This window comes from Neophocaena asiaeorientalis, unplaced genomic scaffold (assembly GCF_003031525.2).
Source record: "Neophocaena asiaeorientalis asiaeorientalis breed wild unplaced genomic scaffold, Neophocaena_asiaeorientalis_V1.1 scaffold62, whole genome shotgun sequence".
NCBI classification, from domain to species: Eukaryota; Metazoa; Chordata; class Mammalia; order Artiodactyla; family Phocoenidae; genus Neophocaena; species Neophocaena asiaeorientalis.
Genome location: NW_020175191.1, coordinates 3791030 through 3815185, shown reverse-complemented (window position 1 = coordinate 3815185; position 24156 = coordinate 3791030). Strand labels below are relative to the sequence as shown.

At 44.2% G+C, this 24156-nt stretch overlaps 1 pseudogene; it reads right to left on the bottom strand.

Moving 5' to 3' along the window:
- The window catches only part of LOC112412996 (40S ribosomal protein SA-like), a 62813-nt pseudogene that overhangs the window by 916 nt on the left and 37741 nt on the right, over nucleotides 1-24156 (bottom strand).

The following is a 24156-nucleotide window of genomic DNA, read 5'->3' as shown; positions in this document are numbered from 1 at the left end:
TTTAAAGGAAACAGTCACTCAACCTTATTTATTTTATTTTTGGCTGTGTTGGGTCTTCGTTTCTGTGCGAGGGCTTTCACTAGTTGTGGCAAGCGGGGGCCACTCTTCATCATGGTGCGCGGGCCTCTCACTGTCGCGGCCTCTCTTGTTGCGGAGCACACGCTCCAGACGCGCAGGCTCAGTAGTTGTGGCTCACGGGCCTAGTTGCTCCATGGCATGTGGGATCTTCCCAGACCAGGGCTCGAACCCGTGTCCCCTACATTAGCAGGCAGATTCTCAACCACTGCGCCACCAAGGAAGCCCGTGTTTCTTAACTAGGTGAAAATCTGAAAGACAAATCATAAATTCCAGAATATAATAAAATTTCTTCTTTTAACTACAAAAACTTTCAGTTCTGAACTTATAATTATTTTTACATTTTAAGTGCGATAATCCAATTTCAAATATGTACTTTGTTTTAAATGCTTTTTTAAAACGCCAGGGCCAAGATAGAGGAAAAGCTCTGGATTTATCCTCCCATGTGAAATAACTATAAATTGAGACAAAATATATGAAACAATAGGATTCAAGAAATTGGATCAGGTAACAGAAGACAGTGATCCTTGAGATGCAGGACACCAACTAGGTCATCCCCATGGTGGCCCTAACTTTCTGCCTAAAGAGTTTTTAGGCTGTGGTATAAGGAGGGGGAACCAAGCAGAGCGTAGTGGGCCCCCTGCACTGAACAGGTAGAGCTAATAGGGTTTAAGGAGGCAAAGTAATAGAGATGAGAAAGCTGCAGGTAAGGAGAACTGTAGAAAAACACAGAGGCTCCCCTCAAGTACTCAGTTGAGTGCTGTTCAGTGTATGTGTGTGAGGAAAGAACACCCTGAAAGGATAAAAGGGGGCAATACCTAGAGTCACACAGTAAATAGTATCTGTTATGACCAGCCAGGCTGGCAAACCTCACAATCCATGAAGCACTGGGTAGTGTAATCAGACTGGTCTTGCCTCAGTAGTGGGGCAAAAACACCCTAGATTAAATGCTGCTCTGGTTGGGCCAAACGAAGCTTAAAAGCAAAACCTGAAAGCACCAAACTGTTTCCAAGTACTTTATGTTCCAAACAAAGGTCAAGAACATTTATGAAGTACACAAATATGCAGCATCCAGCAAAGTACAGTAACAGGGATCCTGTAAAGATTACCAAACATATAAGGAAGTAGAAGAATGTGGCTTAAAAGGAGGAGGAAAATCTATCAATTGAAACACCAGAATTGACACAGATGATAGAATAAGTAAAACTAACAAACAAAAACCCCTTTAAAACGGTAATTCAGAAAGCTAGGCGTGGTACAGCCACTGTGGAGAACAGTATGGAGGTTCCTTAAAAAAAACCAAAAATAGAGCTACCATATGATGCAGCAATCCCACTCCTGTGCATATATCCAGAGAAAACCATATTTTGAAAAGATACATGTACCCCAGTGTTCATTGCAGCACTATTTACAATCGCCAGGACATGGAAGCAACCAAAATGTCCATCGATGGAAGAATGGATAAAGAAGGTGTGGTATACGTATACATGGAATATTACTCAGCCATAAAAAAGAATGAAATAATGCCATTTGCAGCGACATGGATGGACCTAGAGATTATCATACTGAGTGAAGTAAGTCAGACAAAGACAAATACCGTATGACATTGTTTATATGCGGAATTTAAAAAAATGGTACAAATGAACCTATTTATAAAACAGAAATGGAGTCACAGATGAAGAAAAAAACGTACTGTTACCAAGGGGGGAAGGGGGTGAGGGATAAAGTGGGAGATTAAGATTGACATATACACATTACTATATATAAAATAGATAACTAATAAGGACCTACTGTATAGCCCAGGGACGTCTTCTCAATACTCTATAATGGCCTATATGGGAAAAGAATCTAAAAACGAGTGAATGTTTGTATAACTGATTCACTTTGCTCTACAGCAGAAACTACTAATACTCCAATAAAAATTAATTTTAAACAAAGCTGGGGGAAAATTAAACATGATAACCAGGGAAATGGAAGATGAAGTCCAAGTTGAGCTTCTAGAGATGAAAACTATAATGTCTGAAATAAAAAATATACCAGGTAAGATTAGCAAAAGATTAGACATAGTAGGAACAAAGATCAGTGAATTTGAAAATATAGCAAAAGAAACTATCCAAGTTTGTTAACCTCTTCTTATGCAATGTGTAATCCGTTGTTAATCCCATCCAGTGTACTTCTTCATTTTGTAGTTTTCATCCTAAAAGTTTGATTTGTGCCTCTTTTATATTGTCCATGTTTCTACTTAAATTTGAAATGAAATAACTATTTTAATGTCCTTGTCAGCTAAATTTAACATCTGTATCAATTCTTTGTCATTTTCAAATGGCTGATTGATTTCTTCCCCCTCACTATGGTCATATTTTTATGCTTCTTTGGATGTCTAATAATTTTTTATTGGATACTAGACATTGTGAATTTTTTTGTTGACTGTTAGATAGTTTTGTATTCCTATAAATATTCCTGAGCTTTGCTCTGGGATGCAGCTAAGTTATTTGGAAGTCGTTTGATCCTTTTAGGTCCTCCTTTTAAGACCTGTTATGTGGGACCAGAGTCATGTTTACTGTAGGGCTAATTGCTTCCCAATACTGAGGAAGACATTTCTGAGTACTCTACCCAACACCCCATGGATTATGAGATGGGAACAGGCACTATTCCTAGTTAGTGTGAGTACCAGGTACTTGTCCCTCTAATCCTTTTGAGTGGTTCTTTCCTCAGTCTCAATACTCTCCTCACATTAATACACTCATCAGTATTCTGTAGAAGTCATTAAAGGGACTCTCTGAGAACCTCTGAGGTTCTCTCTCTGCGCAGCTCTCTCCTCTCTGGTACTCTCTACTGGAAACTCTAGCTACCTTAGTTTCTCTGGACATTCAGAGAAATGTCTCCTTATCTCATGCAGTCTTCTGGGCTTTTCCAGGTTTGCCTTTCCTAACCACAGTAGGATTTCTCCCAAGAGAGTAAGCCTGGGCAATCATAGGTCTCACTTTGTTTGTTCCCCATCTATCAGGGATCACTGTCCTCTGTTGCCTAATGTGAAATGTCTCAAAACCACTGTTTTGTGAATTTTGTCCAGTTTAATAGTTTTAGGCAGGAGGGTAAATCTGGTCACTGTTATTCCATCTTGTTTAAGAGTAGAACCCCTGGATGATTTACATGTAATTTAATTATTGACTTGGTTGGCTTTATATCTACTATGTTGCTCAGGGTTTTCTGTTTGTTCGATTTGTTCTTTTCCATTATTTTTCTTTTCTTGCTCTCATTTGTATTAATGATTTATTCATGATTTCATTTTATACATTATTAATTCATTCGTTACTTTTTTAAAAGACTTTTTTTAGAGCAGTTTTAGGTTCACAGGAGAATAAAGAGGAAGGTACAGAGATGTCCCATGTACTCCATGTATGTATACCATACATGCACAGCTTTCCCTGTTATCAACATCCCCCACCAGAGTGGTCCATTTGTTATAGTTGATGAATCTACAATGACACATCATAATTACCCAAAGTCCATAGTTTACCTTAGGGTTCACTTGGTGTTGTAAATTTCATGGGTTTGGACAAGTGTATAATGACATGTATCTATTGTTATAATATCATAGAGTATTTTCACTGCCTTAACAATGCTTGGTGCACTGCGTATTCATCCTTCTCCCTCCCCAACCTTGACATCCACTGATCATTTTTCTGTCTATATTTTTGCCTTTTCCAGAATGTCCTGTCGTTGGAATCATACAGATATAACCTTTTCAGATTGGCCTATTTCACTTAGTAATATGCATTTAAGGTTCCTACAGGTCTTTTCATGCTTGATAGCTCATTTCTTATTAGTGTGGAATAATTTTCCATTGTTTGGATGTACCACAGTTTATTTATCCATTCACCTACTGGAGAACATCTTGGTTGCTTCCAAGTTTTGGCAATTATGAATAATGCTGCTATAAACATCTGTGTTCAGGTTTTCGTGTGGATGTAAGTTTTTAACTCCTTTGGGTAAATATCTAGGAGCACAATTACTGGATCATATGGTAAGAGTTTGTTTAGTTTTGTAAGGAACCGCCAAACTGTCTTCCAAAGTGGCTGTATCATTTTCCATTCCCATGAGCAATGTAGGAGAGTTCCTGTTGCTCCACAACCTCACCAGCATTTGGTGTTGTCAGTGTTCTGGATTTTGGCCATTCTTATAGGTGCATGGTGGTATCTCGTTTCAATTTGCATTTCCTTGATGATATATGAGGTAGAGCATCTTCTCATACACTATTTGCCATCTGTATGGCAGTGCTGAAATGTCTTTTAAGGTCTTTGGCCAATTTTCTAACCGGGTTTTTGTTTTCTTATTGTTGACTTTTACTAGTTCTTTGTATATTTTAACAGTGCTTTATCAGATATGTCTTTTGCAAATATTTCCCTCCAGTCTGTGGCTTGTCTTTTCATTCTCTTGACATTATCTTTCACAGAGCAGAAGTTTTAAATTTTAATGAAGTCCAGATTTTCAATGATTTCTTTCTTGAATTGTGCCTTTGTTGTTGTGTCTAATTCATCACCATACCCAAGATCATCTAGGTTTTCACCTATGTTACCTTCTAGGAGTTTATAGTTTTATGTTTTACATTTAGGTCTTTAATCCATTTGAGTTAATTTTTGTGAAGGGTGGTCTGTGTCTAGATTCATCTTTTTTGCATGTGGATGTCCAGTTGTTTCAGCACCATTTGTTGAAGAGACTGTTTTTGCTCCAATATATTGCCTTCGATCCTTTGTCAAAGATCAGTTGACTCTATTCATACAGGTCTACTTCAGGGCTCCCTATTCTGTTCTGTTGATCTATATTTTTCCCAGTCATGCTGTTTTCTTGACATCAGTGTAGAATTCTGGACCCAAGATCTTTCTTGCTGTCCCTGGGGGTAGAGGATTTTTACTTCTACTCTTCTTCTAGCAGTGATGGTTCTTTGCCTATTTCCTGGGGGAGAGTTTCCTACCTTGTCCCAAGAAAGGTGGATTTTACTCCTCCTCTTCTCTCAGAAGCCGTGTATCTATAAGGTGCACTCTCTCTCCCTCAACAGCTTAGGGCTTTTGCTTCATAGGAGAAAAGGGTCCAGGGAAACAACAGGGCTTTGTGCCTGTCCCACTCAGCCATCATTACCTTCTTCCCTCCTGTGTCAGAGGAGGCTCTCGTCAATCTGCTCCCCTGTGCCCAGTCTTTCTTGTGAGCACCCAGTAGAGGTTCATGAAGAAGAGCTTACAAGTGAAGCAAGCTCTCCTGGTGCCTAGTGCCCCCACTATTCCAAACTGACATGCTGACGCACTCTTGGCCTCCAAGAATTTGTTAAGCTTTTTTTTTTTTTTTTTTTTTCGGTACGCGGGCCTCTCACTGTTGTGACCTCTCCCGTTGCGGAGCACAGGCTCCGGACGTGCAGGCTCAGTGGCCATGGCTCACGGGTCCAGTCGCTCCGCGGCATGTGGGATCTTCCTGGACCGCGGCACGAACCTGTGTCCCCTGCATCGGCAGGCGGACTCCCAACCACTGCGCCACCAGCGAAGCCCTTGTTAAGCTTTTAGTTTACTTTTTACTTGTTTGTTTAGCAGCCTCATCTTTCTCCCAGGCTCTGCCAAAAGAGAGATACTGTGTGTGTCCCACCTTGCCTTTGAGGGTCTTGTTCCTCCTTGGAATCTGGTTAACTTAGTTGCCTTGTGAACTCAGATCACCCATGGGCTCTATATAACTTATAATTTTATAGCTTATCTAGTTTTTACTCATCATTAGGATGGGAATAACATTCTTTCCAGCTCTCTTCATCCTGAGAGAAAGCCTCATTCTCTTAGCATCAAATTCACTCTTTTTAAAAAAAATTTGTTTAATCTTTTAAAATTATTATTATTTTATTTTATTTTTGGGCTGTGTTGGGTCTTCCTTGCTGCACGCGGGATTTCTCTAGTTGCAGCGAACGAGGGCTACTTTTCATTGTGGTGCGTGGGCTTCTCATTGCGGTGGCTTCTCTTGTTGCAGAGCCTGGGCTCTAGGCACGCGGGCTTCAGTAGTTGTGGCTCACGGGCTCTAGAGCGCAGGCTCAGTAGTTGTGGCGCACGGGCTTAGCTGCTCCATGGCGTGTGGGATCTTCCGGGACCAGGGATCGAACCTGTGTCCCCTGCCTTGGCAGGTGGATTCTTAACCACTGCACCTCCAGGGAAGTCCCCGAATTCACTCTTTTTCTTAATGGCCAGAAGAGGTGAGTCTCCCATTTCACACAGAGGAAACTGAGATCTTGGAGAGGTTATCCTCCTCGACTGGTAGGTGATGATGGTGGGACTCCTCAGCTACCAGAAATCTATGAGGTCTTCATTGGGATGGAGGGCCAGGATGAGACAGCAGAAAGCTTGGGCGCCCTGGGAGGTGAGAGAGCATGGGGAATAGAGGCTGTCCAAGGGGCAAGGGTCCAAATATTCACACTTCTGTCGGAGGCAAGAATCTAGCTATCAACCAAACCAAAAAGCCTGACTGGGTGGCTTTCTGAAACATCACTGGCCAGGAATTGACCCACCCAGGGTGGGGGAGGAGGATTGTGGGGGACGGTGATGATGCATCCACCACAACTCTGCTTTACACTCAGGGTCCAGGACGATGCCTCACACCCCCTCCACCGCCTGCCCCCCTGACCTTCACAGCTGTGCTCTCCGCCACTCCCAGCCTACTCCATGCCCCTCCACGATGCAGACACACTAGCCTACTTGCTGTTTTTCAAACACACTCCTCCCTTTCCTGACATTATTGACTTCTTCAGGGTGTTGCCTGAACCTGTAATGCCCTGTCTGACTCTCACAAAATGCCCTCAGGTCTGCCTTCCAAAGCTGAAGAAGATAGGGGGGAACAACTCTGTATGTATATGTGTGTGTGTGTGTCCGTCCAAGAGACTGATGAGGGCAACAGTGTGCATTGTGTATGTGAAATGAAAGTAAGGCTCTGGGTGTGACTGGCAGGAGGAGGGCACCCCAGCAAAGGTGAGGGATGGTTCAGAGGGCACTCAGAGGGGAGCAGAGACAGGCAAAAATGGGCTTGCTCATTTTATCACAATTCTAGAGCAGCCCTGGAGAGATGCATCTCATCCATCAGTGCTAATGTTTTGGTAAGACGTAAGTGTCTAGCTACAAACGAGACAGAGTTAGTGCAGCAGGGTAACGATGACAGCTTTTGCTGGGGATGCTCTTCCAAGCCAGCTGCATAAAAAGGGACCCAGTGAGGTTGCCCCTGCTACAGACAGAGGCGCAGACAGGGTAGGCACACCTAGGTGAATGGCTTGAGGGGTCGCGGAAGGTCTAATGCTAGAGTGGATGAAATCCCACGATTAGGGATTCAATACTTTACCATGTCCTCCATACCATGTCTTTTAAAATGCAAATCTAAGAAGGGTGATATGTTTAATTCCTTTGGTTTGGTTTTATGTGAACAGCATGGGTTTTGAATCCATTAGAACTGAGTTCAAATCCTCACCCTACCAATTACCAGCGATGAGCGCTGCGAAGCTTGTGTTTTTAGTCTTTAAGCCTTCTGAGCATTCATTCCCTCGTCTGTAAAATGAGAACAATGATACCCAATTACAGGTATGTGAGGATGAAGTGAGATGGTGAACATAAAATGCCTCACACAGCGTATCCCACAAGAGTCACCCATTCACCCATTCGTTCACCAAATATTTATTGAGCACCTACTAAGTGCCAGGCACCCCCTCTACATGCCGGGCATTCAACAGTGAACAGGGAAAATTCCCCACCATCATGGAGCTCGTATTGTAGAACAAGGTGATAAAAAACTAAATAAACGGGTAAATATAAAGTATGTCAGATAGTAAGTGCTCCAGGGAACAACAGAGCAAGGGGGTAGGGAGTATGGGGAAGGGGCATCATTCCAGTTTTATATGGGGTGTTCAAATGCCTCTTCCTTGAAGTGATATTTGAGCAGGGCCTGAAGGAAGTGAGGGTGTGAGTGCCAAAGATATGGGGAGAGAGTTGGTAGAGGAGCAAAGAGTGAACAAAGGTCTGTATCCTGTGGCAGGCTGGGCAAGTGTGAGGGATGAGGGAGGGCAAGGAGGCCAGGGTGGCCTGAGCAGAGTGTGGACAGGAGCCATGGGAGAGGAAGAGGGGCCGAGGGTGTTATATGTCCTGTAGGACTTGTGGGCCCATGAGAACCACAGCTTTTACCCTGAGATGGAGCCGTGGGAGGGTCATAAGAGAGGGGTGGCCCATGTTCACCCGGGGTGCTGTGTGGAGTGTAGATTGCAGGAAGGGGAAAGGTGTAGACACTGGGAGGCCGTTCAGGGAGCCATGGTGATGTAAGGAAATGTTGTCTAGGACCTTGGTCCAACTGTGTGGCTGGTGAGAAGAGATCAGATCCTGGATAGAAAGTGGAGGCCACAGGATGTGCTGGTGAATGGAATGTGGTATAAGAGGGACAGCAAGGGGTACTACAGGGTGTTTGACTTGAGCGACTGGAAGGACAGACGTGCCAGTTACTGAAATGAGGAAATTGAAGGCAGTGGGCTACAAGTTGGTTTTGGACGTGTTTGTTGGGCACCCAAGAGGAGCTGTCAGCAGACAGATGGATGCATGAGTCTGGCATGCAGAGAAGAGGTTAAGGCTGGAGGGAGCAGTGGACAGAGGGAGGTAAGGCAGTGTCTGGGGACCGTCCCTTCTTTCTCTCCATGTAGGTATGTCTGTAGGGGGGCATAAAGAAGGCCCTGGAAGGAGGGCAGGGCTCTGACAGTTCACACCTAGGCCCCACCCCTTCCTAGTATGTGTTTTTTCAGATGATTGTCTGCTTTGAGCTCATTTGTTTGTCCGTGGAGGAGGAGTTGGACCAGATCATCTTAAGGTCTGACACATCATGGCTCTGTGCGTGTCTCATGGAGATTCAGACTCACTTAGAAGAGGTAACACAGCAAACCATCCATAACCTGTGTGGGTCCATCTATCAGTTATCTACCTGGGAAGCAGAGGAAAGATCCTGAGGGTTAGAACCCACAGAGGCAGGTGCTAAGGGCGGGGATGAGAGTCCATCTGGAAGGATGCGGGTGCTACTCTTCAGAGTAGAAGAGGCAAAAGATGGGTTTTGCATTGCTGCCCAGAGCAAGAAAGAGTGGACTGCCCACCCCTGCTCTCCAGGAGCCTGGCCATCCCAGCTGCTGAGCGGCCTGTTCATTTTGCAGCTCAAACCTGAAAGCTCCGTTTTCCTAAGAGAATTGAGTGCCTTTCCTAAAGGAGGCCGTTTCCCTGCCTGAAAGCACTGATCACACTGCAGCTGCACAATTCGGTACAGGCTTCCAGTTCTACAACTAACTGAAGGAAACAGTTCTTTGGCCTGAAACCCGCCAGTCTGTGATTGGTGACCCCTCAGAGAGTGTCCTAATGAGGCAGAAACTTCACTTGCTAAGAGAGAAATTAAACCGTGCCGTTAGTATTTCAAGTTATCAAAAGGGGGGCACTTATGGAATAAATTATCATGCAATACAAAACAAAAGCAGGGCTTGCCTGGTGGCGCAGTGGTTGAGAGTCTGCCTGCCGATGCAGGGGACGTGGGTTCGTGCCCTGGTCCGGGAGGATCCCACATGCTGCGGAGTGGCTGAGCCTGCGCGTCCGGAGCCTGTGCTCCGCAACGGGAGAGGCCACAACAGTGAGAGGCCCGTGTACCACAAAAATCAAACAAACAAAAAAACAAAAGCAGTCAAGTCAAATTAAGCAAGAATATAAGTTAAGCCATGAGTACAGAGCATGCTGGGATTTAAGTAAAAATGGTTGAGAATTACACCCAAAAAGTGGCTCCTTGCCAGGGTCATGTTGGTCAGAGGTGATGCCCATGGTCAGAGGGTCGACAGAGTCCTAGGTCCACGCCATTCACAGCGGGGAATCGGATGCCATCTCCGTTGGTCCAAGGAAGGCAGAGACAAGGATGATCGAGGGTGCTCAAACTCTGGTGTGGAAAACTCACCTTTCAAGCTGAAGGGGAGATATGTCCATCCCCAGAGATTCAGTATGTCTGGGATGTGGCCTGGGATTCTGTATCTTAACAAGCACCTCAAATGAATCTGCTTCAAGCGATCCTGTGCCACCCTTGAAGAAGCACTGGTATAGGAGGGGAAGGTCCCACCCAAGGAGGCTGGGGACTAGGGGAGGGTTTCGGTGTTTTAGTAGTGAGTTTTGCTGGCAGTGGAGATGGAAGCCTGGCCCTGGACATACCAGCAAGGCAGCAGTAGGATCAATTGCTAATTGAACCTGTTTGGGCTCATCCCTGGTGGCCAAGTATTGGGTCCATGTAGACAAGACCTACTCTTAGCCACCAGATGACAGGCAGGGGAGTGGAGAAACTAGGAAGGCCGGTGGAAGATGTCTGTGACTCCACCTGGGATGAATAGGGAAGGGAGAAGAGGACCATTGGCAAACTCTATGATATGCCAACAAAATTTATGAGGGGTGGGTATATCTATTTGTGTTTCAACCATGGCTGACTTTGATAGGAAAGGACTTTGTTCCCCAAAGATTCATAAACAGGAGAGTTACCACTGGTACTCCCCGGCTGACTATAGGAGGACTTGTTTGTAAACAGTTAAATTTTACAGAGAAGAAAGCCCATCACAGAAGCTTCCTTGTTGATCTAAAATGGGAGAATGCATTCTCAAGGGGTGGGCTTGCATGGCATTTCCCTGCCTCCTGGTGTGGAGGAGAGGGTAGGCTCTCCCATGAGGATGTATAAACTCGCCAGCCTGTGGTTATGGATGAGGCCCCATTAGCTGGAGTGACCACCCCATGTAGGCTCATCACCTCCACCTATGCCAACACAGTACTCTAGAAAAAGTACTAAAGTACTAGAGTACCTGGGCGATGAGACAGGTAAGCAAGTAATAGAGAAAGAGGGTGCAGACGCATCTCAAACCAGGCAGTAAAATTAGTCAACTTTTCAACCTGCAGCTGGAATAGAATCATTCATCTGAGATCATAATTTTGTTTCCTGAGGTAGCAATTTATAACCCTAGACAGGTATAAAATAACTATAGAGATAATGAAACACTGGATGCAGATTTCTTTCCAGTGGGTTATATTGTAAGGGATTTGTAACAAGTCTTGAAATCATTCTACTGCTTTATATATGCTGTCTGCTTTTCTGTTTTTATGATGTTGGAAATGGGTAAGAGAATCTGACACACCACATTTGCAAGACTGATTTATTAATTTGCAGTTCTCATAATTGCTGAGAATAATTTTTCTCTTGTTAAGTCTGCCACGACAGGAGTTTCAATTACCTGGAAGAATCCAATATATTGAATTTGTGATTGTACTTTCAAATGTCTGAGGAAGTGTGATTAATTAAAAAATAAATGAAGTAAATGTTTAAGAAGGATTTAATCTGTTAAACTTAAGTTAATTGACATTAATCAAAGAGCCAGTAGAAACCATTTTTATACTTCTTTTTCATTGCTGGATTTGTACAGACGAAACTGACTTGTAGGTTGAGCTCGAAGGTTTAAGATAAACTAGGCTTTAAGAATTAAAACTTTGATATATTGCATATTAGATTTTGAAAAAAAAAACCACAATGAACTGTAATTAGTGTTTTCAAGGTACAGAAGTCTCCTTTCTCCATATGAAGAAAAGAAAAAAATTATAGCAACATTCCCATCAGCTCCCTGCAGGATTGCTCCAGGTCTTGCTACAAATTGGTTGTTATTCCTCTTATTAATTTCTGCCAACCTTACGAGTCAAAAATGATATTTCATTATTGCTTTAATTTACATTGCTATGACTACAGAGAGGCTGAACATCTTTTCATCTTGAATTGGACATTTATGGTGGTGTCAGAATTTCTGCTGAAGCCTGAAAGCTAAAAACAGTACGTGATACCGTGTGTGGGAATGTAAACTGGTACAGTCACTGTGGAAAACAGTATGGAGGGTCTTCAAAAAATTAAAAATAGAAATACCATATGATCCAGCAATTCCACTTTGGGAAATGTATTCAAAGAAAATGAAAACACTAACTGGAAATGATATATGTGCCCCCAAGTTCATTGCATCATTATTTACAATATCCAAGTTATGGAAACAACCTAAGTGTCCATCACTGGATGAATGGATATATAAAATATATATTATATAAATTAATATATATTTATGTATATTAATATGTATTATATTATTTAGCCATAAAAAAGAATGAAATATTGCCATTTGCGACACCATAGGTGGAACTTGAAGGCATTATGCTAAGTGAAATAAGTCAGACAAAGACAAATACTACATGATCTCACTTATATGTGGAATCCCCGCCCCCCACCCCCCCAAAAAACCCCAAAGCTCATAAATACAGAACAGATTGGCGGGCTGGGCAAAAAGAGTGAAGAAAGTCAAAAGGTACAAACTTGCAGTTATAAAGTAGATAAGTGATGGGGAGGTAATGTACAGCATGGCTACTATAGTTAATAATACTGTACTGCATATTTGACAGTTGCTAAGAGTAAATCTTAAAAGTTCTCATCACAAGACAAACATTCTCTAACTATGTATGGCAAAGTCCTAGGACCCACCACTGTGCTCACTCACTAATTGGATGCTGCCCCAGAAGGACACAGCTCATTCCAAAGCCAAGGCCAATCCTGTGGGCACTGCAGCGGGAGGCTGCCCTCCTTTCAACTAAATGGCAAATTCTTTTTTGAGCGGAGATCCAAACAGCACACCTCCATGGTTGCCACGTCAACCAGTGGGATTAAATTACATTTAACTAGTGATGAAATACCCCCTCCTTCTATCCCTAGGGCAGACAATGCTGTATTCTACAGGGCTCCACAGAGGGCCTCCAGCGAGATAGAGCCCTAGTTGCCTACAGCAGTAACCAGCTTGATGGTGCACCCTTGGCTCGATTTGCCCTCCTTCCTTTGACTCTTTCCCTAGTCCCTCACACCTGTTCCCCGCGATCACTTCTCAGGTGATCTGTATACAAGCCCTGGTCTCAAACTCTGCTGTGGTGGGAACCCAGGCTGAGAGGCTGGCTTACTGCGTCTCTTAGTTCAGCAGTGCCCTCTTCTGTTGGTACAATGGAGTTCAGGTTCTTTGATGAATGGTGGTGTGTGTGCCATCATTAGTGGCAGGCTTCTGATTCTGTGATACTCTCTGTTTCTAAGGACACTTAAATTCAAATGTTTCTTCCTCCCTTCCTTTCACTATCAAGCTTCTAAGGGATACCTCCTCCTTCCAAATTACCCCCACCCCGTCCCCTAAAGTGCTTAAAGGCTCACATACTTTCTCTGCTATTGTCATGCTATCACTGTTCTCCTTTTCTATTTCATAAGGCATTATCATTATTCCTGTACTATATAGTCAATATTACTTAGATTTACTCACATCTTTACTATTTTATTTTCTCATTATTCTTTCCCACATATCAGATATTTCTTCTGGAATAATTTTTCTTCTTTCTAAAGAATCTTCTGGATTTGTTTTTAGTGATGGTCTTTGGTGGTCAACTCCTTGTTTTTGTTTGCCTCAAAATTAATTTAGTTAACCTTTGTATTTGAAAAATATTTTTTATTGTTGTATAATTCTAGTTATCTTTTCTCTCAGCAAATTAAAGATATAATTCCACTATATTCTGTTGTTCATTATTGTCTTTGAGCAGACACTTATCTGTTTAATTGTCAATTTTAGAGCCAATTTCTCTTTTCTCTGCTTCAAAGATTTTTTTATCTGCTGTCCTGTAGTCTTTACATGGATTTACTTATTTATTTATTGGCCATGCCGCACAGCATGTGGGATCTTAGTTCCCCAACCAGGGGTCGAACCCGCACTCCCTGCAGTGGAGGCACTGAGTCTTAACCACTGGACCACCAGGGAAGTCCCTGGATTTATTTATAAAATTTATTTTATTTAATAAACATTTAGCCCTTTACTAGGCGTTAGACATTTCTAAGCTCCTTGAATATCAAGGATATCAAGGAATATCCTTTAAGTCTCAAAACAACCTTATGAGGTAGGTATTATTAAATGTCTTTTCATATGAGTAGATTGAGGCCCCGAGAGGTTAGGTAACTTCCCTAAGTTTACACAGCTAGTAAATGGTAGAGCCATGATTTCAACCAATGTAGTCTGAGGGGTGAGGAAGAAGACAGTCTAAAGGAGAATTCAAGTTTTCTGGTATGGTTTGGGAATATGGTGGTGCCTAAAAGATCTAAAAGAAGGAAAAAGTGTTGTGACGATTCATTTTATTTTTTTCCGCGGTACGCGGGCCTCTCACTGTTGTGGCCTCTCCCGTTGCAGAGCACAGGCTCCGGACGTGCAGGCTCAGCGGCCATGGCTCACGGACCCAGCCGCTCCGCGGCATGTGGGATCTTCCCGGACCGGGGCGCGAACCCGTGTCCCCTGCATCGGCAGGCGGACTCTCAATCACTGCACCACCAGGGAAGCCCTGATGATTAATTTTATATATCAACTCTACTGGGTCATAGGGTGCTCAGCTATTTGGTCAAACATTACTCCGAAAACCAGAATCTGTATTAGTTCTCCAGAGAAACAGAAGCGATAGGAGATATTTATATCTATTTACTATTTATCCATCTATCTATCCCCGTCCCACACACACTCATTTTTTTTTTTTTTAATTGTAAGGGATAAGCTCACGTGATTATGGAGGCTGAGAAGGCCCGGATCTGCAGTTGTCAAGCTGGAGCCCCAGGAGAGCTAATGGTGTAGCTCCTGTGTGAAGGCCGGCAGTCTTAAAACCCAGGAAGAGCTGCTGTTTCAGTTTGAGTCCGAAGGCAGGAAAACACTGATGTCCCAGTTTGAAGGCAGTGAGGCAGGAGGAAGTGCAGCGATGGGCACGTGCTTGTAGAATTCACCGGTCTTGCCGTGTTCACCAGCACCCTGAAGCAGATGGCTCGATTCAACAGTGGAATGGCCTCTTGAAGACTCAATTATCGTGCCAGCTAGGTGGCGATATGTTGCAGGACTGGGGCATGGTTCTCCAGAAAGCTACATAGGCTCCGAATCAGCACCCAATATATGATGCCCTTCCTTGCATTGCCCAGATTCACAGGTCCAGGCATCAAGGGGTGGGAATGGGAGTGTCACCCCTCACGATGACTCCTAGTGACCCACTAGCAAAATTTTTGCTTCCTGTTCCCATGACCTTATGCTCTGCTGGCATAGAGGTCTTCGTTCCAGAGGGAGGAATGCTTGCCCCAGAAGACACAACAATGATTCCATTAAACTGAGAGTTAAGACTTCCGCTCAGTCACTTTGAGCTCCTCATGCCTCTGAATCAACAGGCAGAGAAGGGAGTTACTGTGCTGACTTACGTGACTGAGCCCAACTATCAAGAGAAATTGGACTGCGACTCCACAATGGCGGTAAAGAGGAATATGTCGGGACTATGGGAGATTCCTTAGGGTGTTTTAAAATATCACCATGCCCTGTGATTAAGATCAATGGAAAAACGACAGCTACCCAATCCAGGCAGGACAATGAACGGCTCAGACCCTTCAGGAATGAAAGTTTGGGTCACCCTACCGTGAAGCAAAAGGAAGATGGGATGAGTGAATGAGTAGTGGAAGAAGATATATATTATATATATTATAATTTGTATTATTATATATAATATCTATATATAAGATACATAATACATATATTAAATATTTTTGTTTTCTTCCCTGTCTTATTCCTTTATCATGAAGCATAACATGTATTGACTTTATATGATAACATTTAAGTATTGTTAATTTAACATCATAGTATTTAAGCTACAAGATATCAAGAAGAAGAGTAAATGTCACTCAAGGACTTTACTTCCTCTTTTGGGGGAGGAGCTAGTGCATTTTTCAGTTGTACATAGGACAGTTGTCTCATGTGAGGTGGAATTATGACCTTCTTATTGTCTTTATTTGGAAATTACATATGGTTTAAGATGACGTGATAGGTGCCAGGTTGACAAGGGTGGCTTTGTGATGCTTACTTAATTTTACGTGTCAACTTGACAGGGCCATGGGGTGCCCAGATATTTGGCCAAACGTTATCCTGGTGTTTCTGTGAAGGTGTTTTTGAAGGAGCTTAACATTTAAACTGATAGATGGAGTAAAGCGGATTGCCCTCCATACCGTGGGTGGGCCTCTTCCAATCAGTTGAAGGCCTGAATAACACAAAAAAAGACTGACCCTCCCCTGAATAAGAGGGGGTTGAGAATGAGGTACAGAGATTCAGAGATGACCACGGTGAATCTGTGTGTCTATTTCTAGTCATAGTTATGAAGCCACCAGTCAAAAACACAAGCCTGAAACTCAGGAGCTTTTGCTGAAGATAGAGACTTAGGAGTGGTCAGCGCAGTTCTTAGAACAATGTCAGTGTACATAATTATCCACGCAAAGCAGGACACTTAGAAGATACAGTTCTTCACTAGAGTTGTTCTCAACGTGTGGGCCAGAGCCTTGCCTCACAAACGTCTGAGATGCTAGTTAGAGAAGCACATTCCTAGATTCCCTCCTGAGTTAAAACCTCAGGTAGAGCCCAGGAATCCTCATTTTTAACAAGCATCCGGATGACTTTCCTGCACACCTAAGTCAGAGAACGTCTGCCCAGCGAGAAGGCAAACTGCCTTCCAGGAGAGATGCGTGACCGACAGGTAGACAGGTGGCCCCTGACTCACTAGATGGCGCCAAACCACATGAAATCTCCAGTTTTGCGCTCAATCGCTCAGCCGGAATGTAAAAAGGACTTGTAAAAGGCTCCTCCGGATTCTTTAAAAGAAATTCTGTAAGAGGATTTCTGCCAACCCTTTCCCACAGTGAAGGAATGGCAAAGACTAAAATACCTACACTGACACTGTCAGTCACCCCGAGGAAGGTCTGCCCCGAAGAGCCTAGAGTGATTGGTAGGGAGCAGGTAGAATCCTCTACTGACTGACTTCCTGGGACCACACTTGTTCCATCACACAGGTCTAGGAGGTATTGGTGAGAGCCTCCTCAGACCCAGTGAGAGGCACAGCTGTGGAGAGCCAGGGGTCTGCCCCCTCCCACCCAGGTGTCCATGTGTCCCCAGCACAGGCCAAGCTTTACGTTTCATGGTCAGACACAAGGGCCTGGGTTGCCCCGCAGAGCCAGGGGCATCCTGTATCCTTTTCCTCAGAAGCAATAGCTCCATCTTGTGTCAGAGGAGGATTGGTGGAGGGGGGCTGGGAAGGGAAGAGTAGACCTGGGGGACCACGGGGTATGCAAAGAGGGAAGACAAGAGTACCACAAGCTGAGAAGAGGGAGCAAACAGGAGAGCTCAGTCAGGAACCCCTGGGAGAGAGAAGATACACCTGAACAGGGTGACCGAGGAGGGTTTCATGAGGGAGCAGGGTACGAGGGAAGGGGCAGGATTACGGAAAACCAACGAGAGATGATGTTTCCAGCAATGCTAGCAACAGTGGGGAGAGAGCCATTACCATCCCTGGGCCAAGGGTCCAGTGCAAGGGCAGTGACTGGAATCTAGTGGGAGAAGCAGGACTTGGAGTGCCAGGGCTGGGGAAATGCCCCTACCTTGCCTTCCTCGCGTCTCCTCTGCCTGCTTCCTCCCATCTCTCTTCCTTGGGTCTCCGTGGGGGCCTCCCTTTGCCAAGCCCAGTGGGAAACTAGAGGGCAGGGGAGCCTTTGATGCTGGTGTGAAGTTCAGCCAAGGCAGAGGGCAGAGAGGAGAAGGCAGAACAGGGATCATGGAAGAACAAGACGAGGCTATCAGCATAAGAGACCGGGACCAGGAAAGACGCCCTTTGGTGTTCAGCCCTTCGCAATTTCAACATGATGTTGGGAGCAGGTGCTGAATTTTGGGAGCCACAGGTGCCTGTGCTTGGCCCTAAAACTTACTCCACAGTAGACACTTGGGGCAGGTTTCTTAATGCCTAACGTGGAACAGCGGGAAACGACCATGTGCATCTTCCATGTTTTGTGCATATTCAAAGAGATAACGTGTGCCTATGACACGAGCCTGGCTGGGGACAGCGTGGGGGAGAAGGGGGGACCCAGGGCAAGGGTCTCTCCTCTTGCCATGTCCTCCTTGTATGCCTAGGAATCCAGAGGGTTGGCCAGAGACTTCTATTCCCATGGCTGTGCCTCGTGGCTTAGAACTGAATCAGACTAGCCCTCAGCTTGGCCATTAGGTCCCAGGGCAAGTGCAAAGGCTCTCCTGCTGCATTCTCTGGACCAAGGACAGCGCAGGGACCGAGAGGCAGCAGGCCAGCTGCAGACCTGGTCAGACTGGGCTGGGCCCATCCAGTGGCCCCCAACCCATCCTCTCAACACACAGTCCGGGGGCCTGAATTCTAATTTTCTGAGACGGGGAGGCTTGACGTCTCCACGATCATCTGCGTGGCTGTTCGTCAATCCTCCCCTCACCCCAGGGCCCTCCCACTCCTCAGTCCTGCCCTTCTCATTCTCATTCTCAGGGCCCCGGGGAACATCCACAACTCCAGGCGTGCCAGACGGTGCTCCTGGAGCCCAGGGCTGAGCGTGGGGATCTGCTCCGGCGATAAGGCGACGTGGTTGTGACCTCAGGGTCAAAGAAATGACCATTTACCATGACCGGAGTTTGGACTGGATTGGCTCCGAGGCTGGGTAGGGCTTTGAAGGGAGGACTGGGGTCCTTTGGTTCCCCGCACACCCAGATTGGGAGGAAGCTGTGTCCCCCGCAAGGCCCAGCACCAGCCTTGTTTTTACAGCCCCCCCACTTCCCGTCACGTGCACAGTCCGCTCCCTCTGACACACACCGCACGTCCCGCCACGTCCACCGCCAGAGGGAGAGGACCACACTGGACAGCAAGGGCTGCGGAGGCAGGGCCGGGCGGCCTGGGTCTCCCCTGCACAGTAAGCCTGAAATGTGACCCCCATATTGTCTCCAAATGTGATCATTCAGTTGGTGCTTTTTTGTTAAAAAGCATCAAAGAATAATGTATAAATTGCCCTTTTTATGACCCCATTTTGGCATTTATGCATTTCTTAAAAATAGAAGCTTCAAGAAATGGAAGTAGATGGGGTCTTTCTCAGGTTATGAAGGCCTTGCCCCAGAGGGTCACAGAGGATCTGAAACGGAGCAGGTACTTCATAGTACCGGTGAGTTCTAGCGTGCGTCTCCTCCCTCCCCTCTGAGGGAGCCCTGGTCCAGCTGTGAGTACACACACACACACACACACACACGCACACGTGCGCACGCGCGCGCACACACACACACACACACACTATGCCCAGGGGATGCTGCAGAGAATTCTCTGGATACCAGTTCTGCAGACTGGGAGCAGAGTGGGCATCAGAGCCTCAGGAGTCTCAGAAACACACACCCGGCTAGCAAAAATCACTAACTCCGGACCCTGACCTCCAGAGGGAGAAGACTTGGCAGGCAGAAGGGCCACTGAGGACTACAGATGTGTCAAGGAAGCACAGTGACGTCAGGCTGCTTATTAACTTGCTAATGGGACAGGCACTGGGATTCCTGGAGGGGGGAGTGGCGATGATAACAGTACAATAGCCAGCATTTACTTCTGGCCAGGAACCCGGCTAAAAGGTTTTACAGACATTACGAGCCACCCCAGACTGTGGATATCGCTTTTCCCTCTCCAGAGATAAGGAAACGGAGGGCTGACAGAGATTAGGTAACTTGCTGGCTCACGCAGGAGTAAGGGATGGAGGATTACAGACTAGATGTTTCATGTCCCCATTCCTGGAAGGGAAGGAGAGAGGGAGGGAGGGAAAGGAGTCTAGCAGCAGACCCCAAAGTAGGCCAAAGTGGCTAAGAGGTAGCATTACTGAGAGCCTAAGTCTGAGTTCCCTCCCCAATTTTAAAATCCAGTCTCTCTTGAAATTTAAACCACACACTATTTCTTCTTAGCTGCAAGTCTTCTCTCTCTCCCTTCTTCCTTCCTGCTGCCTTCCTTCCTTCCCTCCTTTTTTGTTCATCTGCCATGTGATGCCATGTACTGTGCTCTGCTCTAGGCCTCTTGGATAATGAAAATGTGCAAGTGCTTTGAGAATCCTGGAGGGAGAGTTCTATCTAGAGGAGGAGCCGGGAAGCCTTTCCCAGAGGAGGAGGAATTTTAGTTCAGTCTAGAAGGATTGTTTGGCTTTGGTGTGGAAATCCTTCTGATAGAGAAGTAGAGGTAGGGAATTTAGGCGGAGGGAAGAGCATGTTAGAAAGCCGAACCCAAGAAACTCTGTCCACTAGACTCTACCTGCAGTATCCATAAACTAAAGGAAAACCCACTCTTCTCCAGGTCCCCCAAATTGACAAAGGTTTCTGGCTTTCCAGGAAATGACCTTCTTTACCATCTGTGAGAATGGGACCCTAGAAATCAGGAACCCAACTTAGACTTCCAGTAGGGCTTTGTGGGCATCAGTTTGATGAGTAAAGTCAGCTCTTGCTCCTTAAAAGAGGCTGTTCATACCTAATTCAATGAGGATCATTCTCAAGTGTGACACTCCAGCTAAGGTCTTGGTCGCACAATCCATTTGCCCAAGTATATCCTGGTAAGAACTTGTGCAAGTAACTGCATCGCCACAGAAAGTAAGGAAAGTCAGAATTCAGAACTTCTGATTTGGGGTCCAGGGATAATCAGATATCATTAAAAAAATTAATTAGTTCATTTATTTATTTTTTGGTTGCATTGGATCTTTGTTGCTGCATGCAGGCTTTCTCTAGTTGCGGCGAGCGGGGTCTACTCTTCGTTGTGGTGCGCGGGCTTCTCACTGCGGTGGCTTCTCTTGTTGCAGGGCAGAGGCTCTAGGTGCGGGGGCTTCAGTAGTTGTGGCACGCGGACTCAGTAGTTGTGGCTCATGGGCTCTAGAGCACTGGATCAGTAGTTGTGGTGCACGGGCTTAGTTGATCGGCGGTATGTGGGGTCTTCCTGAACCAGGGCTTGAACCGTGTCCCCTGCATTGGCAGGTTGATTCTTAGGCACTGCGCCACCAGGGAAGTCCCCAGATACCATTTTTAAATGTTTTACTTTGGTTTACAAAAGTAGAGTTTACTAAATTGATTTGGTTTATGGAAAGTTTAGGAAGAAAGTAAAATGACGTTCTTAAATACATGAAAATGATATCAACAGTATTCAAAATGAATAGTCACAAAAATGTTTTTCATTAGTTCATTCAGTCTTATGTCATTAATTCTTGTTCGGCAGGATCTTGGGTTAGTAGTCTGTTTTCATGAAGCTGAAGCTGTCTGTTTCTGAACTAAAAGCAGTCCTGGAAATCTTGCTGTTTTCTGAAAGTTGTCTAAGCAGAGCCAGCACAGAATCCTGGACCTGAGAGATTACTCTTTGAAGCATCAATAGTTCGTAGGATGTGGTACTGTCCATCTCCACAAGGTGGGCTCTAAGACTGTCCTTTGCTGAAGACACAAATGCTGGCCTGTAGCTTATAGAGGAGACTTCAAGCAAGCAACTTGCTTGAAGACAGTGAGACAAAAGCTATCTGTAAATGATGATGGGAGACTGAATATTCCAATGGACTAGGGCCAGACTATATATAAAAGTAGAACTCTGACCCACAACCTGCAGCAACCAGCCCAAGAAGCCAACCCGTCCAAGAAGCCAAATGATAATTCCTGTAGCAATCAGCCCCAAATGGCCAACACTTGATTAAAAACTGACAGCTTCCTGAATTTTTGCCCTAGCTTCCAACTTAGAGCCAACCAGCAAAGCTAAATGTGCCCCCCCAACCAATCACACAGGATGTGCCATTTCTAATTTGACACCTCCAGTTTCTCCAGGTCAACAGCCTCCAATCAGGGCATACTTGAAGCCTTCCCTTTTTTCCCACTACAGAGCTTTCCCACTCCTCTACCCGCCTTTGAGTTTCTGCCAAGATGCAAGCAATGGTGGCTGACTCCCTTGTTATAGTAAGCTCAGAAAAAATAGGCTTTGCTTATTTTCATTTGGGTGGTTTTTAAAAAAAATTTCCACAACACAGAAATAATAATGGCTATGGTTATTTTATAATTGACCATTTTCAAACGTGAAAGGTCTGATGAAGTTTCGTAACATGAAAAATACACTGGTTGAAGAAATTTGGTTGTTTCAATGGCACATAAAATAAAGATAGAAAAATCTTAAGGTTAACATATAATAGTCTAAAGGCATATTTTTTCTTAGAATATTAAGTAAAAAGATTCAATAGATAACTAATAAGAACCTGCTGTATATAAAAAAAATATTCAGTAGGTGTAGAGTAGGGCCTAGATATTTGAATTTTTATAAAACTCCAAGAATAAGTCTGATGTGCATCCGGCTTGACATCTACTGGCCTAGAAGATGCTTTATGCAAATAAAAGAAGATTGTGGCCAATTAAACATTTTAATAATATGCAAAATTATTATGGCTAACAAGATACTGTTGTTTTCTAATATCAGGCAAAGCACCTCCAGGACTCTGACAAGTGTAGGAAAATGCTGCAAAACTACTTCATCAGAGTTTTGATCAGTTATCCTAGAGGGAAAAAACATTATAACAGCAAGGGTATTGACCATTACCCAGGGACTTCCCACAAAGCATACAATTCCTGGAATATTTATATTAATAACATTTTATCTATCCAAATTTAACCTAGGGTAGAATGAGTATCTTTTCTGATGTGACAACTCTTCCCATGTAACTCTTGTAGTAAAAGCACATCAAATAAATCAAATTCTTTCTAATACCTCTCTTTTTATAAGGTAAAAGAACAAATTTTGTGATTTTCCAGGGAACTGGAAAGATAGTTTTAGATGTAAGAGAGATCCTAAAGAGTTTTATTCTTTCCTATATCTAGGATCTAATTTTGAGTAGGCAAACATTTTTAAAAAAAATGTTGTAAGAGGAAATTTGGACACTTGACTAAGATAGGGTCATGGGTGAAGAGAAACAGAACTTGGTTACCTACTCAATCAAAATGACAATCACACATTAAAGGATAAACACAGAAGATAACATGGGATGGAAAAGAACCTTAGTTCTTTTGTAAGAGAGGACTCTTTGTTTTGTTTTGTTTTTTCTTAAATAATAAAGGCCTTAATACAGTCAATATAAAGTCCTGAAAATTATGCTGTTAAGACCCAGAGTTTCTACTACACAGGAAGGTTATGAAGAAGGCAGAGAATAACCTTTCATGTTATAGTCAAATGCATTCGTTGGTAAACCAAGTAAGCCCATTGGCATTGAATGGACTTTGCTATATTTTAACATATTTCATTACTTTTTATTCAGATGCAGGTATGTTAAACCAAGGAAAAGAAACGTAACTTTCCAAGCTTTTTTCTTCATTATGCTCTTTCACATTCTGGAGCAAACTGACACTTTAAGATAGCAGTTCTCTCTCAGGGGTCCATGAGATTGAAATTATTTTAATAATAATGCTAAGATGTTATTTATGTTAACATGAAATGCATCTATCATTGCTATCTTTAAATGAGCCAATTAATAAATATTTGTAAAATTTCTGAATATCAATTTCTAATATGGGAAATATTGACAGTTCTATAACCCACATATACAAAAGCTCTTTGAGATCTGTGGTAGGCAGCCTCTAGACGATCACTGAGTCTACCTCCTGGTATTCATACCTTCTGTAATTGCTTCTCCTTAAGCGTAGGCTGGACTTACTGACTTTCTTCCAATGAATAAAATATGACAGAGTGATGAGATGTTACTTCTGATACCAAGGTTGCAAGAAGACCATGACTTCCTTCTTGGCAGCTTTCTCCTGCTCTCTGGCTCACCCTGAGGAAAGTCAGCTGCCACACTGTGATCTGCTCTCTAGAGAAGCCCATGTAGCAAGACACTGAGGAAGGCTTTTGCCCAACAGCCAGTGCGAAACTGAAGACCTCTGCCCACCAGCCCATGAGGAACTGAGTCCTGACAACCACATGAGTGAACTTGGAAGCAGATTCTTGCCCAGTCGAGATTTCACACGAAAACTGCAGCCCTGGCCAACAGCTGGACTGCAAACTCATGACAAACCTTGAGCCTTCAGAAAATAGGAAATCTTTCCATAGTCTTACAATGAGCGATAAAGGCCTTTCTGAATTAGAGACAGACAGACAGACAGACACGCAGAGCGCT